Source organism: Aythya fuligula, chromosome 2 (genome assembly GCF_009819795.1).
Source record: "Aythya fuligula isolate bAytFul2 chromosome 2, bAytFul2.pri, whole genome shotgun sequence".
Taxonomy (NCBI): domain Eukaryota; kingdom Metazoa; phylum Chordata; class Aves; order Anseriformes; family Anatidae; genus Aythya; species Aythya fuligula.
In genome coordinates, this window is record NC_045560.1 from 133,750,660 (window position 1) to 133,769,484 (window position 18,825).

Here is an 18,825-nt window from a genome sequence, read left to right on the forward strand (position 1 = left end):
GGTTATGGTAAATGGGGCTGTGTCAGGCTGGCGGGCGGTCACCAGTGGGGTCCCTCAAGGCTCCATTTTAGGGCCGGTACTTTTCAATATTTTTATAAACGATCTGGATGTAGGAATAGAATGTATTTTGAGCAAGTTTGCTGATGACACCAAACTTGGAGGAGTTGTGGACTCAAATGAGGGTGTAAAGGCCTTGCAGAGGGATCTGGATAGGTTGGAGAGCTGGGCGATCACCAACCGCATGAAGTTCAATAAGAGCAAGTGCCGGGTCCTGCACCTGGGATGGGGAAACCCTGGCTGCACGTACAGACTGGGCGACAAGACGCTGGAGAGCAGCCTAGAAGAGAGGGATCTGGGGGTCGTGGTAGACAGCAAGTTGAATATGAGCCAGCAGTGTGCCCCAGGAGGGCCAATCGTGTCCTGGGGTGCATCAAGCACGGCATCGCTAGTAGGTCAAGGGAGGTGATTGTCCCGCTCTACTCTGCGTTGGTGCGGCCTCACCTCGAGTACTGTGTGCAGTTCTGGGCACCACAGTATAAAAAGGACATGAAACTGTTGGAAAGTGTCCAGAGGAGGGCTACGAAGATGGTGAAAGGCCTGGAGGGGAAGACGTACGAAGAACGGCTGAGGTCACTGGGCCTGTTCAGCCTGGAGAAGAGGAGGCTGAGGGGAGACCTCATCACAGTCTACAACTTCCTCGTAAGGGGGTGTTGAGAGGCAGGAGACCTTTTCTCCATTAACACCAGTGACAGGACCCGCGGGAACGGGGTTAAGCTGAGGCAGGGGAAATTTAGGCTTGACGTCAGGAGGGGGTTCTTCACAGAGAGTGTGGTTGCACACTGGAACAGGCTCCCCAGGGAAGTGGTCACTGCACCGAGCCTGTCTGAATTTAAGAAGAGATTGGACTGTGCACTTAGTCACATGGTCTGAACTTTTGGGTAGACCTGTGCGGTGTCAAAGAGTTGGACTTGATGATCCTTAAGGGTCCCTTCCAACTCAGGATATTCTATGATTCTATGATTCTACTCTGGGGTCACCGGTATCTGCTCTAATTCTCAGCAAGACTTTGGCCTGGGCCAACGGGAGCTTTCTGAAACACCTCCTGAGCCTGGCTTTGGCCTTAGCACGGAGACTTGTCCTAAGAGAAGATGAGAAGTCATTCCTGCACTTCTGTGATCTCTGAAACATGACCCAAAACTGTGGAAAATTTTTGTCTGGTTCTCTGCCTGCCTTTTTATTTTTGATCACTGTCAGCAATTCTATTAAATAGCTAATATCCCCATAAGCTTTCTGCAGATGCCAGAAAGAAATGAGCTATTAAATATCAGCTATTACGGTATAATTCTGTCAGATGCTTCATTCTGGGTTTGCTGCATGTCTGGTGGATAACCAGTCACAAAGCTATCTGCAAGTCCTTTCTTATCAGTGCCTCTCAACAGCAACTTCCTCCTTGCTGCACTGATTGTCATTATTGCTCAGAAACTTGATTGAATTCTATTTTGTTCTGTATTTCCTTCTTCCTCTTAACATGTAGTATTGCAGTATTATTGAAATCTTCTGAGCAGAGGTCAAGCTGCTTGCAGAGACCTCAGGCACACTCGGATTAGACTGTGCAGCACCTGTGAGGAAGGCAGTGCTGGGGGCAGGCTCCGCAGGTGGCTCTTTAGGAGGTGCTGAGTGCTGAAGAGCTGGTGGGGCTGGCATCACACATAAGCTGAGGACTTGCTTATTGATCTATGGATATTGATATCTGTGATATCTAGGTATACTTCAAAGCAGTTTAGGAGGCTTGAGGGTGCCTGTGGAACAGGAAGAATACTTAAAATATTTTTTTCCCTTTTTTTTTTCTTTTATTTTTTTTGCCAGCTTTGAGGCTTCCAGCAGTAAACAGAGAGAAGGTAGAGAAATATTTACTCTCGGTGTGCCTGTGACTAACAAGGTTTTATTAAACACAAGCTCTACAAATACTTACATTAGTGAAATATAGCTTGCCAGGAATTTATATATTGTGTTCTCAAGCCACTGAAATATTAAATAAATAAATTACAAAGTTATGTTGTCAAAGTCTCATCAAATTCACACAAACAAAAACTCTCTGGCTTTGAACAGGACTAAAAAGCTTTCTGTTCTGCCTTATTCAACAAGTAAATTTAATTTTGAAAATAAAATATAAGAAGCTGAACAAAACCATATACAGGTTAATTCTGTTTCAGGAGCACTGACTTGGTGAAGACAAAATCTGCCACTCATTTCTCTGTGTAAAGATATCTCCTGTACCATTAGGGAGGATATGATACTGCCTGGTTTCTCCCATGAGCAGATTCACCCACAGCTGTTTAGATTGAGAATTGTTGTTCTCTCCTGGTTGCAGAAGAGCCAGCTCCCTTTTCCACAGACCTCTCTGCTTATTGACCAAGCCAAGTAAAAATACAGTACCTGAAGGATTACAGTAACATGCTATATTCATTACCAGTTGCCAAAATTTCAATCATCACTGCCTTTCTGATGCATTTAATTGGAATATCTCATAATTAATCCACTCTATTAAACACATTTCAGTAAATACTGAACTGAAAAACCTGAATAAGTACTGTGCTGGTTAATCTGCTGATTTCACTTTCACTTGAGGACAGAGCTGCTGGACCCTGGATATGTTGTTTTTTGCAGCATTTATTTCACTTGCCAGCATGGCAGCTAGCAATGCTCATTGCTTAGGTCAGAAATGCAGGTGGTGGCATTCATCAATTTACTCCCTTCCATGGCACAGAATCAAAGAGGAATTAAACATATGGTCCTGTGGGCAGACATCACCACCCCAAAGCCATGTCATGTACCAGCCATTCAGTCCAGATGCAGTTTAAGACATTGGGATTAGGATTCACAAACTCATAGGTGCTTACTTGCCTGTAACTGAGAGGACGTGTGATCCTGAGGCAGGGATGGCAGTGTCTGACGTACTGACTGCTGCATGCCTTCCTTAGGGTATGCCAGAAGTTATCATAGTGCAGTTTTGGGCAAAGAGTTTCTGAGAAACTGGTATTCAGAGCCTGTAAACATTTTGTGGACTAAAAATATCTATTTGATATGCACAAATAATGTAGCTTCCCTTGAAGGAGTATCTGAAGTGCATCTAAGTGCTTGCATGAATTCTTTCCTAGCTATATAAATCTATTATTTAAAAACCTAAGTGTTTTGTTTTAAATCTTGTCCTAAATTTTCAGGCTCCAGAACCAAGCTTCACATTTTATCCAGATATAGTACAACTGTTTCTCGTGGCACAAATTCATATGTGCTTAGAAACATGTTAAAATCAAAGTCATCACATAAGGCAAGGTTAAACTAAGACAACGATCTGTCTGGCAGGTGAAAGGCTGCTGCTTTATTTACTAAGCCTCATAATCTTTTGACTTGCAGTTTGCTGCTGAAGAAGATTACTGAAGAACTACAGCCCATATCCAAGTGTTACAAGTCTATATTTGGTATCACACTGAACTCCAGTAGAAAAGGTTGACAAAAGACATGTGGAAAGGCATAATTTTCAAGGATGAAAGATTACCTGATAAACAAGGAACGGAGCTGCATTTTGGAAGACATGGGGGTTAAAAAAAAAAAAAAAAAAAAAAAAGAGTTGTGCATTTTGTCCATTTATTCCTATCAACAGAGACCCTTTCCCAGCTGTTTTCCATCACAGGTCAAAGCTCAGTAACATGTCTGATCTCTCTGGACTGAATTAAAACCAAAGGGTGCTTCACAAATGGAGATCATAAATTTATTTAGATGCATATTTGGATTTTCAGAATTTGACAACAGGATATTTTTAACAATCCATTTTTATGAATTAATTAATAATTAACAATCTATTTTATTAATTAATTAATAATTAACTTGATTGGTATACAAACACGGGGACTCGTTGGGCTTCTTATCAGTACACTCTGAGTTCCCTGTTGCCTCTGTGATAATCAGAGTGGTCCAAATACTCTCATGTGAGAAGAACTGTAAAAGCATAGAGGTCCATTCTACAAGTTACATGCATTCTATTGAACTTTTGGTAATGGTAAAGTGACAGTAGAAGTTCTTTAAAATTCCAGAAGACCATTCCTTTAACTGTGCTATTTGACTTAACCCAGTATTTTGGAGGGGACTGTGGTGGGCTGAGGTGTGGAGAAAATTGTATGTATCACTGGTAGAGAGAACTGACTGAGCATTACCCATAAAACAACCCAGTTATAGCCTAACACACTCATGGAGAAATATCATGGCTCTATTTTTTTTCAAAAGTATGAGCACAGTAGAGTATAATTTCTACCATGATTTCTACTATGATTTCTAACCTTGAGGAAGAACATCTGACCGGCTGCACAAGATATGAGGGATGTTTTGTTACAGAAGCTGTAGTCACATATGCTTATATGTACTCTCACAGTGTGTTCTGTGAACTCAGAAGGGGCCCTAGGAATAGATTAGGAGAGGTTTGTAACAAATATTACTGGTCATTGGGCAATACCTGCTGCTAGCACTTAAAAATGACTTTTTCCTCCCCTTCACATGATTTCTCTGTAAATGTACTAGCAAGCGAATTATAACTGAAATAATTACAGAAACTACTACTACTACTACTACTACTAATATATTTTTTTAAAAATCTGGCAACATTGTTGAACTGCTAATGAGAAACTTTGAACCAAATATTCAATGGGTTTGAAGAACTATGTATCAACTCACGAAGAACACAGCCAGTTAAAACTAATCCAAACAGCTTAAATATTCAGATATCACTTTACTCTCAGGAGTTTCACAAGGATTTTCTGATCTGCAGTATAAAATGATCTTTAAAATTGTAAATAATTTAAAGCAATGAATATAAAAAAGCAAATCATAATCTGTTCCATGATGAGTTATAAAGGGAAAGGTTGTTAATTTGGAAAAATGTGTCACATTAGCCATCGTTCCCTAAGACTGCAGGAGAATCAAATGGATGATGATTTCATAACTGAGCTTCTTCCCATCCTGATGCCTCCAGGACATTGGCTTTAACAGCAGGGAGCCCTGCCAGACTAAACGTCTGCTGCATGCACAAGTACATAGACATTATCTAAATATATACAACCTCCTGCTTTATAACACTTTGCTTGAAGACTTATTTGCTCTTTTACTTGCAAGCATCAGATGAGGGAATATTTGCCACTTCTACCAGGAGTGGCAGAAATGTAATTCCCTCCTTTTTGTGTCCTATTCTCTGTCCAATCTTGAGCAAAGTAGAAACCTTGGATATGAAACCAAAGTAAAGGACTGGAAGCGAGCTGAAGCCTGGCTGCCAGGCAGTGCCATCTAGGGGTAAGCGGTCAGGACAGTATCTTCTGCATTGCTCAGGCTAGAGATCAGACCTATAGTTGCTGTAGGATTGAATACAGCAGGGCTTGTGTGCCCTAAAACTGCTGCTTTGGTTTTCCAGCTCTATAAGATGGCCTAACAAAATGTAAAATATCACTCAGATCCTCGCAGCGTCATGCCTGTGACAACACCTCCATTAAAGTCCTATAAAAATCTCTGTAATACTTTATTGAGATTATTAATAACGGTGATCTTTCCCTTGTTTTCTAAAGTCTACCTCTGTAATAAAATTGTTCTTTGATTAATACATTGAAAAGTCTGAGGGGATTTTGCTAAAAAACATGTTATTGTCCATGCAGGTAGAGAAAGAGTAAAATAAGACTTCTAGTGAAATATTCAGAAATGAACTGATGACAAAGATACCAGACAGTCACCAGAGGTTCTCTGTCTGTCTGTTTATGTATCTAACTGTCTCAAAAAGGAGTTCAATATTTGGTGCACAATCCTGCTATGTTGTGAGGTGAAGTGATGGGCTATGTAGCCATTTGATCACAGCAACAAGCAGGGGCCCAACACCCATATGAGATTAATGGGGAGACTACAGCCTTTTTAACCTCTCCAGTTCCTCCCCTGGAAAGGATGCTCCTTGACAAGACCCAAATCCAAGCAGCTCTGCTCAGGCACCATGTGGAGGAAGCTGGTGAAATATTGATTCCTGACAATGTGAAGCCTCTGTGGACAGCTGGGTGAGTGCTGCAGTTGTGCTGGGAGAGTACAAGTTATTGCAGTAATCAAGATGTGGTACAGCTACCTACTCTGTTTCTTAATTTGTAGCATAAATAACATGAAGGCTACAAAGATGCTGACATGTTTAATGCAAAGGATAACTAACTTTTCTTAAGATTTGCTCCAGCACAGCTATACAAACCATAGCCTAAATAATGGTACCTTCACTTGCGAAAACATATCTAGATGCAGCAAAGATCAATGCCCCAGGGAGTCTTTGAGCTTGACATAATATAGAGGTTACAGAAGGGAAGCATTGCAATCTCCTCTTTGTGATGATGAATTGAGGTAAGAGGAGATTAAGTGGGTAGCCCAAGGTCATGTGGGGAAGTCTATGGCAGAGCCAGGAACCAAACTGAAGCAAGAAAGGGAAACGAAATACCATGCCTTGGTTTGAAGAATTCAGACCAGAAACCAGGGGATTTTTATTTTTTTTTTCAGGGAAGGTAGATGAAGCTGTGGAAGCTGACTAGAGTGAGTCTTGGTTTTGCTGTCACATTGGAAAGCGTTACACCCGGACAGGGAGCCTTTCTGCCATGGCTGCACAGGCAGTTATGGGCCTTATGCAGATATCACTCAGTGACATGCAGAAGTATCTGTGTCCGCTCCGTATTGCTCTGTGCTTTGGGAAGATCTCTGGCCTGTGCTGTGCAGGAGCACATGCCAGTTTATCATGGTTGCCAGATCTACCCTTAGCCTTGGAGAGTCACAACTGCCTCTTGTCACATCTGTAGATGTCTCCTCCAGAATATTAAACATGCTAAAAAGCAGTCTGTTACTAAGCAGCCTAATGACGAGTTAGGTACTTATGGCTGAAAATCTTGGCCAGTCCTTGCAGCAGACAACAATGGTCACTGCTAACCCTGTGGTGGTTTTACACAGCTGGGCAGCTGAGCTCCACCACAGCCATTCTCTCACTCCCCCTCCTCAAAGGAAAAGGGGAAGAAAATTATGATGGAAAGGGCTCAAAGGCTGAGATAAAGACAGAGAGGTCACTCAACAATTATCATCATGGTCAAAACAGACTCAGCTTAAGGAGTTTTTGTATTATTTATTATTGTTATTATTATCATCATTATCATTATCATTATTTTGCCTGTTATTAACAAGCTAGAGCAGTGAGAAACAACAACAAAAAACTAAAAACATCTTTCCCTCATTCACCCCCTTCTACCAAGCAGCACAGGGCAACAGGGATGGGGGGCTGTGGTCATGGTCAGTCCCTAACGCTTTGTCCCCACCGCTCCTTCATGGTCCCTCTCTGCCCTTGCTCCATGTGGGGTCCTTCCCACAGGATGCTGTCCTTCCCAAACTGAGCCTGTGGAATGGTGCCTGGAGCACCTCCTGCCCTCCTTCTGCACAGATATGGGGGTCTGTAGGACTGGTTCTCATTCCTCTCTCCCATCTGCTGTTGTGCAGCAGTTTTTCCCCCCCCTCCCTTCAATCTGCTCTCCCAGAGGCCCAACCAGCATCGCTCATGGCTTGGCTCTGGCCAGCAGCAGGAGGTCCCTTTTGGAGCTGTCTGGAGCTGGCTCTGATCTGACATGGGGCTCTGCTCACAGAGACCCCTCCTGCAGCTCCCCCTGATACCAAACCCTTGCTGTGTAAACCCAATAAAACCCCTGATTTTAATCCTTGGGACTGGTGTTACATCCACCACCATCACCTGAAAATGAGGTCTATTATGTTGCATCTAAAGTACAGACAGACAGCTTTTGCAAATCCCTGTTTTGTACTTCTAAAACAGCTACAGGAAATTGCTTTGAATGGAATAGCTGATCTTCTGGGGAAAAAGAAAAAAATAAATAAAAAAGAGGTTCATTAGGGCTACATTAGGGCTACACCATGCAAAGTACTCACTTGCCAAGCACACACCATAGTGCTCAGAGTCTGCTTCTTCTGCCATGGGCAGCACACACCAACATAGAACCGCTGCTTCCATGATTTACTGCCTTTTTCCTTCCAAATCCTTGCTGACTGGGAGGAAGTCCTGTCTAGGGATTACTGTGTGGAAATCTGTGGTCCATGATCTCCATCAGATTACCACAGCTGTTCCTGCCTGCTTTGAAACCCATTACTTGAAGCCACTTAGTCCTCTCTTCCTCCAGCCTCAATTCCTGCATCACCAGAGTAGTAAAGATTACTATATATAAGCAATAATTATAACTGCAGCTTGTATATGGAATATAGATGTTAACTGTAATTCTATTATGCTTTTCAAATCACATTAAATGCTGAGCAGTGTAGTATTATTAAGTATACAATTATAGGTGGCATATTTTTCTACCTAGCTTCTGACTTAGATAATGAAAGGTGTAAGTAAAAATCAGTGAAAAACATACAGAGGCATGTTGGAACTCAAAGACAGTCAGTTTGCAAAAGCAGTCAATTTGACTTCAGAAACAAATCACCTTTGGAATAAGATTTTTTTTTTTTTTTTTTTTTTTTTTTTTGTGTGTGTGTGTGTCAAACTGAGGAAAATTCTCCAAGAACAATCAAAAGAAGGAAATAGAATTTCTGCCACTTCTTCTGGGCAAGGTTTCCTTGGCAGGTTTCAGAGGGTCTAGGTGACTTGTATGAAGGGCATGCAAAGAGAAATTAAAGATCTGTGACCCAGCATGATCCCTCCTGATGTCTCTTATTGTATCATATATCATATCATTAGTGTCATATTGTATCAAGCAGCTTGTGACTGTAGTCTGTTGGTACTTTTTTCTCAGAGAAGATGAGTAGATGTTTCAGCTCCTGTAATCAAAAAGTGCTGATTAAAAGGTGTTTGCAGATTTATGCAAAGGTTAGATCAGCATCTCTCAAGAACTTGTTTCAAAGAGGTCCTTTTGATTTATTTTAAACAAGGAGATGCTTTGCTAGCTTAGTTTCAAATGTTGCATATTTTTACGCATAGCCTACAGAAAAGATAACTTTATTAGCAGTCAGGTGTGTAGGAAGAGTGTGCATTTCAGGTTGGAGAACCTGTTGGACAATAACTGAAAAGTGAAATAAAATAATCATCAGTGGTCTTGTGAGGTCACTTGGTAAAAGATTTGCTTCTTACACAAGAGCTCTGAAGTTTTGACATAGCTGAGTAAGCCTTAGAGCTCAGCTCTCTCATCACAGCATTAGTGTTCAGAGTTCAGGCCTGTCTCTCAGGGAATGAGAAAGAGAAGATCATAGCTGGATAATGAAAGTATTAAAGGTCTTAGCACAATAGCAAAAGCAGGATTAGAGCAAATATTAACATCAGCCAACAAGTCCCAGCAGCCATGTGGGCATAGTGGAAAGATCTTCATTTTCAAACCCTGCATTTCTAGGTATGACTGAACTGCACTACTCAGGAAGATCTCCCCTCAGTTTCCCAGTCCATCTCCTGCCACATTTTGATACCATGTAGAAGCAAGCCTGGATCTTCAATGAACCCTCCAAATATTCCTCCTCAAGCCCCATTGGTTGTAAATTCAGATAAAATGTAAGTTAGGAAAGATATATGCAACTCCTCAGGCAGAATGAGCAGCAGAGCCACACCGGGGGCAATACTGACCTTCAAATCTACCTCACTGATGTGAGCAAGGCAACATCCTCCTGCTAGAGTGGACACCTCCAGCATTCCTTCAAGGTAGATCTTCATTTCTAGCCTGATCACAGAGCATTTATAGTAATTGAGACTCTAAATAATGTCATCCTGGCATATTGGGCCTACTCCTGTGATTGAGATGGCTTTGTCAGGGCTGTAGGATCAGGAGAACATGAGACCATTTCTTCTGCTAAGCCAGCCTGGGTATCTCTGTTAAGCACTTCATGAAGCCATCTGAACATGAATGTGCACACACCTCTGGCAGAAACAGTTTGTGTTACAAAGGAGCACATGGGAATTGCACGGATGTGTGTCCCCTGCTTCTGGATAAAGAAATCCCTGCCATCACATGGGAAAACTAGAATTTGTTTCAAGAAAAATAGATGGCCCTGATATTCAGAGTATGTTGGTACCTGAAGCAGTTAAAAAAAAAAAACAAAAAAAAAAAAACAAACAAAAAAAAAAACTAAATTAGTAGGATCACTACTTCTTATTGCCACCTTCAGAACCAGGTACTCAGCAGGAAAGTCTCAATTTTAACACAGTCCAGACTAAAAGACTGTCCAGATGTCCTTCAATAAGTAAAGAAACAGACATGAAAACAAAAATATATATTAATTGTCACTTCTTGCTCCGACATGGCAATTATTGAATGAACTTGATCACAGTGGGACTGCAGAGATTTTGCCTATTTCAGACCTTGCACACTAATGTTACAATGTCATATATATAATCAATAGCTTTGAAAGGAGTGCAGAAAATTATTTCATTCATGTCATATAACATAAAGATCTAGAAGACATTTCAGGAAATTGAAGGAAAGACAGGTTTAAACTATGTAAAAAACACACAGAGATATTTAGCTAGAAGATAAATATTTACATATGTACACGTAAAAAAAAAAAAGTCAAAAAGAGATAATTATATTATTTATAAATTTTATAGAGTTGTGTTATATTTTATTGAATATACATATATAGCATATGATATACAATATATATGTGCATGTATATTTCTTTATCATATAAATTAAACCAAAGCCTGTCATGAGTTAGGCAAGATGTGACCTAATGATTCGGATTTCTTCATATACACCTGCTTTGAAGTGCTGAACAGTATTTAATGAAGATCACAGTCATGGTTGTTGAATGCAAGAATTTAATTTGTTTCTGTCTCCCATCTGTCTCAGGATTACTCTATCTTGCATATTTTTCCAATGTGCTAACACATTACATAAAATGTGGAAGTCAATAAAAAAAGCCATACACTGGACTTTGCAAAAATAGATGAAGAAAGGAACACTAAAAATATTCTTGAGAAGTTGTATATTGGTATCTCTGGGCATAAGTTCTGTAAACTGTTTGCTGCCATGATATGGACATGGTTTTTGTGAACAGTGATGCAGAGCAATGGTTGGTTGTGCAGCTTACATTCCTTTACCGTTTTGGAAGCACTGTAACGTTGGCATGGCTGTTCTGCTCTGAGCTATGTAACAGCTTCTATCTAGAAAGCAAGATCCATATATGCTTTTTATTTAGTTATCTAAAGTGTATTGTATTTACATATTGTACATAGACCCCTGGGGTTAGAAACATACACTGCAAACATGAGTACACTCTGTTAGGTGGTGTCTAGCAGCTGGTGTAAGAGGGAATCTCTGTCCTGTAGAACTTCCTTTTGGATAATGTAAAAGCAAGAATGCATCGCGGCAGTGAACCACTCTGACACTATGCTTAATACGTGTGAAGATCTTTATCTCACAACAGTGCACTCAGCCTCAAACCCATCTTTTTTGAATTAGGTATGGCATACATTTTAGAAAGATATTCAACCTGAATTAAAATTTCCAGTGACAGAGAACACACCAGCTGCTGTCATCATTGATAGAAAAAACAGCCACTTTTTTTTTTTTAATTTTCATTCATTTTTCACATTTCTTTTCATTTATTTATATTTAACATCTAACCACTCAATCTCTGTGCCCTATCCTCCTGAACAGAGACATTTTTACTATCAAAGTTCTATTCCCCACACAGATACCTGCAGACAAAAAGCAAGTCACTTTGTTTTTTTTGCTCTCCCAGGCTTATGATCCAAATGGGAAGTAATTTTACAACTCTTTTTTAGATACTTTCAGTTTTCACCACAAGATCTACAATGCAGAGACATCACAAGCAGATATTGTGTTGGTGCCACTACTGGTATACACAGATGTGAATTCATCCTCATAGTCTTCAGAGAAATCTTCCTGCTGGTAGAATCAAGTTTTTCATGTCACATGGGGATTTCATGTTTAAGTGGTTTCTACCAACACAGTAATAAGGCAGAGCAGAAACTGGACAGATGGAAATGCAAACAGGGCTAATGGAGAGTTGAAATTGTTGCTCATAAACAAGATCTGATTATGTCTTCTGCATCCAGGATTTCTGGTGTAACCACAGGCTACCACTTCTCAGATGAACACCTGCACCACCATGCTATTACATACTTTGGCGTGACAGACTCTTTTCACTCTCACTGCTTGTGGAACAATGTTCTGTTTGGTTTTGTTTTGTTTCCTAAAAGACAGATGCTAAATTTATTCAAATGAGATGTGTTCTAGCTAGGCTAAGAGGCACGCTGCAGGACCACTCAGACTGCACTATTCTCAGATCCTGCCTTTCGCATCTGAGTTTCAGAGGAGTTTATTTGATGGCTAAATTGTGTGTGCTAGGAGAAGAGGATATAATAGCTTTGCTTTGTTTGTTTGTTTGTTTGTTTTCTTTGTATTGTCATGATGTGAACAAGTAAAATGCAAACACTTCTATCTCGTCTCTGTGGGGTCAGTTTTTCGTGTCTTTCTGTGATCTGGAGAAGGCAAAAATAGCCATACCTCATACTTTCTTCTTTAATCATATTCATCTTCACTCTGTGGGCCTTAGAGACACAATGAATGCTGACACTGACTTTGGAACATACAAATTAACATTTGTTTAACATCCTGTTAATCTGCAATTATAATCAGCTGGAGCCTTTTGATCTAGTAAGGGCTGAAGGGAGAGTAGCACAGGATGGACAACCATTTTAATTGATTTAAAAGATAAGCAAAGAAAGAAAGAGCTGCTTCCAAAATCATACATCTCAGTGACTAGGGTAGTACATAAAGCATATTTCCCAAATCCCCCAGCAACTAAGGAGCTTTGACTCAGGTCTCTGTTACAAATGACACGCACATTACTTCTCATTTTAGGAATACAAGAGGACTCGTGTCTTGAGTTTGTAGATCAAGAAGTGTAATGATGTCTCAGCAGTTACATGTTATCCTGTAAGGAGAGTATCAGACAAAGCATATGGAACAGATTAAAAGATCAGACAGCTGTTGTAGGTTTTCATGTCAGGAAATCAGCTTTGGCTGTTCAGGTATCAGAGAAAAAAGGATGAGTTATTTGCATCTCTGTGTTTAAAATACACACATTAGGGCAACCTTTTAAAATTATGTGTCAGGGAAAATGCATTCTGAGTAGCATCAGTGAGAGTTACCTCTTTAGACTTACAATTATCCCTTTTAAAACTTCATGGTAAATTTTAGATACACAAATGAAAATGAATTGCAGCCTGGTTTTAAGCACTTGTATTTGTTTCCTGCTAAGCAGAAATGTAAAAATCATACATATACATATATATGTATGATTTATATATATACATATATATATATATATATATATATATATATAAAGGAAAAGAGCAAAGCCAGAATAAAAGCAAACCCATGAGAGAAAATGTTTTAGTGTATATCTTTAACATAAAGCTATAGGAGATAAAATTTAATTAGGGAGCACCCTGGTGGTCAATTAGTGAAAGAAGAATGTTAATTCTGACAACGCATGCATGATGATGATACAAATAACAAAAGTTACTGTTCATGGAGTTAAAAGCAAAGCAGTTTTGGACTGTTACTTCCCTGTGTGTCTCACTAACATTTGCTGTATTGTGTGTGATCCCATTTGGTGTTTTTGTGTGTCTGACAGGAGAAACACCTTGTGTGCGTGTGGAGAACTGTCAGAACCATGGACTGACTCACGCAGATGAGGCAAGAACAGGAGGAGAGAGCAGTTGGACAGCCAGAACCAAGCCCAGACATAGCCAGGGTGACCTGCACACTTTCAGAATCTGTTGCCAGTATGAAGGTAGATGTTCATGTATGTATCAGGGTGAAAAGGGAAGAACAAAACCCTAGACTGATAGACTGACAAATTTGGTGCCTTTTTGTATTGTGGCGTGTGTGGCTGGTCTATAAACACAGGATCTATTGCAGACCAACTGTTCTTGTCTACTTGCTCAGCTACCTGCCCTCCTTCTGCTTCAGTTCATAGTGGTTTTATTTTTCTGTGACATTTAGAAACAGTGGGGAGGATTTCTTGTGCTAAGTGCTGCACAAATACACACCCCAGAGACAATATCCAACTCAAAAATGATGCAGTTCAGGAGAAGGTTTAGGTGCACACAGTGAAGTATACAAAGAGAATGAGCTAGTATTCAGAAGTAGTATTCAGCAGTATAACAGGCAATAAGCTTTGCTGTTGTAAAGATGTGTTGTTTTGTGTGTGTGTGTGTTTATTTGTTTGTTTGTTTTTCATTTTTCTTTTTTTTTCTTTGACATAATCAACTCAAAGGAGAACTAGAAGTAGAGATTTGGATGAAAATTAAGTGGTTCTGATGGACACCACGAGAGGGAGACCTGATCAGACTACTTCCTGCTAGCCTTGAAAGTCAATTGTTGATGTGTGATGTGATCAGGAAATGGGAGCTGCAGAAGAACAGATCATCATTAGGTTGAGATTTTGACCACAGAGAGTGGCTGTGAGCAGGCTGGGATCACCTTTTCCAGTAAACCTAGAGAAAAGATGTTGAATTAACCAGTGATAGACACCAAAAGGCTGGGAAGAGTTACAGCTATGCAAGCAAGCCACATAAGAGTCCAAGAACTGTAGAGAAAGAACCTGAAAGACTGAGATACAGTTGGAACAAGAGAGTTAAGTCAGGGCCAAGGCAACTTCTAACTGGTAGACATGAGAAAAAGGTAGTGTTAATAGTAGTGTGTGTAAGGATCCCACAAGAAAATAATGATAAAAATGGGGAAAGGAAATACAGAGGTGTCTCTCAGCTGTGTTGACTTTGACATGGCATCTAAATATTTACAGGGACATGCCAGAGACACAGGAGGAATTTTAGTTGAAGTACATAGAAACACTGGATTTATATACCTCTATGGAGATATTAGCTGAAATTTTGTAAGGTGATGAAAATATGAAGGAGAATAATTGATCAAACTACTGTCTTCAAAAGCCAGCATCCAGGTTTTTATCAATTCTATCTTCTAATTTACTGGCAAGCCTCTATGACGTTTTAAATGTCTCCATGAAACATTGTCTCCATGTTCATAAAAGCCTCTTTGACTTCTCCCAACTTGTTGGCTAAAATCACCTCAGTGCATCTTTAATTCTTTCTCTTCCTATAAATCTTTTTTGCTATATGGATAGTTCCTTACCTAGTTTAATTGCTATACTTTATAGTCAAGTTTCTTAACACGGTAAAAGCTATGAAATAATTAGGTCTCTGATATAAAACATTTGCTTCTTAGTCCCAACTATTTTTTTTAACCTTTTGTTCAATGCAGTTGCATTGAGGGAACAGCAGGACCTTGGAAGCTATTCAGCCCTGGAGAAGCCTTTGGGAAATGTACTGTCCTAACCAATGCACCCTCTCAAAAAGGGCATAAAATCATTTGAGTCCTTTCAGGTCTGCCCTCAGCTTCCACAAAACTTCAGGCTGGCTACAGAATTTGCTGTTTCTTCTTGTAAGGTGAGTGGTCCCTGGGGGAGAAAAAGTACAGGAAATTACGTTTATTCCACTGAGTTGATAAAGATGAGCTAAGAACTAAATCCAGAGGAAATCAGACTGAATTATTTTCAAAACCTGCAGAGCAGATTTCTTTTTATTTAAAGGCTGATTGAAAGCAATAAAACTTGTCAGAAAACAAGTAAATGTTCTAAAAGAAGAAAGCTAAGAGTCTCTTCTTGGTCCCTGTGCCAAGGTACTTAGTGGGTCTATGGCCAGAGGGCCACAGAAAAGTGATACTTTGGCTCTGGTAATTTTCGCTGCACAGACTTCAGAATTATCTGACTCTAAACCATATACTTTAACTAGGAAGTCAGGAATACAGCCATCAGCCACGTTGGTTCGGATGCAGTCGTTTGTTCCATGATTCCATGGCAGCTATCATCCTTACATCAGCTATTCAGTCCCTTCTGGTTGGTAATGTCCTTAAGCCTTGGTCAGGTTAATAAATGTGTTTCAAAACAACAGAAGGTACCTGTGGCTATTTTTTGCTTCAGAAGCACAATAATTAAATGGAAAACAAACAAACAAACAAACCTTAGAACACAACCTCTATCTCAGTCAGTATTTTTCTTTCCCTGCTTATCTTAGTGCTGGCCTGAAAAAACAATGGTAGTAAAAATAGGACACATTTTTCATTAGTCTTTTCATGAAAGGAAACGAAAGCATAAACAAAAGCAAACAAATAAAAACCAAGAATCCTGTGTACTCTTCCAAACAAATTATTATTAAATACAAGATTTTTCACTAGTTCTGTAAATTATTATGGATATGAAAAGCCCAAATAATAACTTAAACAGGTTGTAACTTTTGTTTTATTAAAATTAAACTGATAGCTTCCGTGAAATCACTGGCAGTTGAGACACAAGAAAAGGTTTTTCTCAATGTATTTCATCCCCTTCCTAGTGGAAAGATTTTCCTTTTCTCTTTCTCCTCCAGTTTCCCCTTTCCTTTCACTAAAGTGCAGAGTTATAAAGGGTAAAAAATAGGAGTGGAACAATTTTGGTTAAGGATTTATCAATCTTATTTCAAGCAAGAGTATGTGTTGCTGAGTGCATTGAGCTGATGGACATTGGCCCAACTCTCTAATGTTCGTTATTAGGTCCCATATTCTTATTTGTGTTAATTGTCTGAGTCATCTTGATGATTGAATATGAGATGCCGAGGAGGTCCTGGTACTTCTTAGACCATGTGCTGCTGAGACCAGGTATGCACCATGAGTGTACTTTGCTCAATGATTTGTACTCAGTACTAAGATGACAACATGATTATTAATTGCATTTTGCAGGATTTCAGTTCTCATCCTGTTAATTGGACTCACGGCTGACCTTCTTTTCACTCTTCTGCCCTGGGTGGTTTGTCTGTTAAAAGACCAAATCTGACCACTTGTGTAATTTGGTGTGTCTTGTTACTGCAGCTGTTGTATTAGGGGTCATGCCTTCTTTAATAAACTACATAGGCAGAATTAATTTCTCGGAATTTCATTTACTGAAGTGAACGGGGATGGGGATTGCACTTAAATGATGTATGATTTTGTCTGCTTGACAGATGCTCATAAATATCTACACCTGAACTAGAAACATTGCTAAATTCTTATTTCTTCCAGACACAATTCTTAATCTCTGTGTATATTTCACAGAAGCTAATGGTTTTGATTTGCTTGAAATCTTTCCTTTTTACAGAGAGCTAAATATTAAAATAAGCATTTGTTCTGCCCTCCCTCAAACTACAAGCCTAGGGTTTCTTTCCTCTGAATTATCCATCACACTGTTTACCATAAAATGTGGCTGTGGGTGAAAAATCCATGAGGTTCTCTCACTTTTCCAGCAGATTACAAAGTTTGGCTGCTGCTTGTTTGTGAGCATAAGGCTCCAGGAACAGCTCAGTCTTGTAGAATTTTTCTGTTTGTCCACACCAGGACTCCACAAGCTATCAAGAGTCATGTGTATCCCTATAGGCTCCTTTAGAGATGCTAGGACAGAGACTGAGCATTCAGATACACTGTCAGAAGAGGACATACAACAATTTAATATGACTAAGGTAAATATTAACACCTCTTAAAACATGTCATTTTATTTTCTATGGTTTACCTTGCAGTTAAAACTATTGATTAGGGCAATGGGTATTTAGGGAAGGAGTTTCAGATAATGATGCAAGACATTCGATATGTTGTTACTGTCACTTAATACAGTGACCATCTATTGTGCAATATATAGAAAAATCCACGGTGAGGAAATCCTTTCTAAATGTCTCACCACTGGATAACACAGCAACACTACATTTCTCTCTCTCTCTCTCTTTTTTTTTTTTTTCTGTTTATTTTTTTCCCCTGTTGTTGTTGTTTGTTTGTTTGTCTTGTTTTTGTTTTCTTGGGTTTTTAGCTCTGTAGTGGCTCAGCTTCAGCTCACCTTCAAACTGCATAGGGTCACTTTTCTTAAAGTGACTGTGGCCAGCGTGCAAGCTCTGGGTTCAAATCCCTCTAACTGGGAAAATCCTGAGTTTACTTTGGATAAAGAAGTTATACTGAGCCTGCTCTATTAAACTTTTTCAACAAACATATCAGCAAATTGTAGCTATGCTTAGGGCATTTTGCCTGGATTAAGCTTCAAATATCTCTCTGACTAAGCTTCAGCTTTCAGTGGTATATAGGAAGAAGATAAACTCAGAGTTCTTCATTCTGAGGAGCTTCTAAAACCTGTGGGAGGCAGTTTAGGCACCAGGAACTATTCAGGCTGACTTCAGACATGCTTAGAGAATTTAAGTCTTCTTGTGAGTCACTCTCTGCTGTGGGTGAGAAGGTTTTCTTGTTCCCTAGTCTGGTAGAACAGGTCAGACTTCGCTTAAATTCTGCCAAAGTTAAGCAAAGTGTTGGTGTAGGTGTAGTGTAGGTCCTTACCCAAAGGACTTAATATAGGAAATATTTTCTGACTCATTCTACGGACCCGACACAATTAAGGAATTCTAGTGACACGACCATAAATTAAAGCTACTGGTGACCTGGAAAGGTTGAGGTTTTTGCATTTTTTGTCAAGAAGGCACATGCATTCTTTAATTTCTAACTAAGCTTCTATGCAAGTGTGACTAAGCAATATGGCAGTGCAAGGAACCCTCTGGTTGGTCTCTAGAATGGTATTTATTTAAAAATATTCTGTTTACAAAATTAAGCATTATAGCAGCAATACATTATAAAATTTATGATCACAAATCCAGATAATGTGTTAGATAAGGAAAAGTAACATGAATATTCAGAGGGGTGA